Source organism: Vombatus ursinus, unplaced genomic scaffold, assembly GCF_900497805.2.
Source record: "Vombatus ursinus unplaced genomic scaffold, bare-nosed wombat genome assembly UNPS02009173.1, whole genome shotgun sequence".
Lineage (NCBI taxonomy): Eukaryota > Metazoa > Chordata > Mammalia > Diprotodontia > Vombatidae > Vombatus > Vombatus ursinus.
The window spans coordinates 1,321,947-1,324,041 of NW_020948951.1; the positions used below are offsets into that span (position 1 = coordinate 1,321,947).

At 49.2% G+C, this 2,095-nt stretch overlaps 1 pseudogene; it reads left to right on the plus strand.

The window, feature by feature from the left end:
* Positions 1–710: 710 nt before the first annotated feature.
* Positions 711–1,820, plus strand: LOC114035206 (annotated as a pseudogene).
* The last annotated feature ends 275 nt before the right edge of the window (positions 1,821–2,095 follow it).

Sequence of the window (2,095 nt, forward strand, 5' to 3'; positions counted from 1 at the left end):
GGGGGTGAAACCTGTAAGAGACAGCTAGGTGATACTGTGGATAGAGCCCTGGGCCTGGAGTCACGAAGATCTAAGTTCAAATACAGCCTCAGACACTAACTGTGTGACCGTGAGCAAGTGACAACCTCTGTCCGCCTAAGTTTCTTCAATTGTAAAATGATAATAATATCATCTAACTTATAAGATCAAGAGAGGTGTTATTTGTTAAAGTGCTTCGCAGAGGGGCAGCTAGGTGGCGCAGTGGATAGAGCTCTGGCCTTGGAGTCAGGAGGTCTTGAGTTCAAATACGACCTCAGACACGTGACACTAGCTGCGTGACCGTGGGCAAATCACTAAACCCCGATCGCCTCACCAAAAAAAGCAAAATAAATAAATAAAAAATAAAGTGCTTAGCAGAGTTCCGGGGGACATAGTAGGTACTTAAATGCAACAAGGCTTAACTTTGAAAGACTGAAAGTGGCGCAGTGGATAGAGTACCGGCCCCAAAGTCAGGAGTACCTGAGTTCAAATGTGACCTCAGACACTAGACAACCATATTGTTGTTATTGTATCTATTGTCCTGCTTGCTTCATTCTACATCAGTTCATTCAGGAGAGGGAATAAATGTGTAAAAAAAAAAAACACTTAGGAACTCTGGCCCTAGCAATGCGTCACCGGATCCTTGGGGGCGGGGTCTTGATTAGGTCCGCGCGGCTGCAGCTGCTGCCACGATGTCGTTGTCCGCTTTCCCAGAGCTCTACTTCAACGTGGACAACGGCTACTTAGAAGGGTTGGTCCGGGGCTTCAAGGCCGGGCTGCTGAAAACGGCAGATTATCGCCACCTGCAGCAGTGTGAAACGCTGGAGGATGTGAAACTACATCTCCAGACCACGGACTATCGGTCCTTCCTAGCGAATGAGACAACTCCATTAACGGTGTCAATCCTTGACGACAGACTCAGGGAGAGGATGGTGGCCGAGTTCCGCTACCTGAGGAGTCAGGCCTATGCACCACTGGCCAGCTTCCTGGACTTCATCACCTACAGCTACATGATCGACAATGTCATCCTGCTAATGACAGGGACCTTGCACAATCGCACCATTGCTGAACTTATGCATAAGTGCCACCCATTAGGCATCTTTGAGCAGATGGAGGCTGTGAGCTTTGCTCGGACACCAGAAGAATTATATAATGCTATCCTAGTGGACACCCCACTCTGTTCATTCTTCCAAGACTGCATCTCTAAGGAGGACCTCAAGCAGGTGAACATCGAGATCATTCGAAACACGCTGTACAAAGCCTACCTAGAGGCTTTCTACAAATTCTGCACCACCCTGGGGGGAATCACAGCAGATACCATGTGTCCTATCCTAGAGTTTGAGGCTGACCGCAGAGCCTTCATCATCACCATCAACTCATTTGACACTGAGCTCTCCAAGAACGACCGGGCCAAGCTGTTTCCGCATTGTGGGAAGCTCTACCCTGAGGGTCTGGCCCTGTTGGCCCAGGCTGAGGACTACCAGGACGTCAAAACTGTGGCTGACTACCACCTGCAATATAAACGAATCTTTGAAAGGGCTGGCAGAAATCCTGGCGATAAGACCTTGGAAGACTGGTTCTTTGAGTACGAGGTGAAACTGAACAAGCTGACCTTTCTCAACCACTTCCACTTTGGTGTCTTTTATGCCTTCGTGAAGCTCAAGGAGCAGGAGTGCCGGAATGTCCTATGGATTGCAGAATGCATCGCCCAGCGAAACCGGACCAAGATCCACAACTATATCCCCATCTATTAGCTCCCTCCTCTGATCCCCCTGTTTCCTACCCTTTGGCCATGACTCCATGAGGCCCCTGGGGACAGATGGTGGTATTCATGTGCCCAGGGTACTGTGCATATATGTATTTGTAGTGGTCACTGTTTTGACTTGTTCCATATGCACTTAATACTGATGAAGCAGGGCTCCCTCACCTTCCCCCCATCCCCCAGCCTCTAGACTTGATCCTCTGGAGCTGTTTTAGGACTAGGGTGTGTGGGTCTAAGATCTTGGTATCAGAGCTGAGCCCATACCCCCATAAGTAGCCTCTGTAACTTCTGTGTTGTTAAAACCCCTGCCCTAAG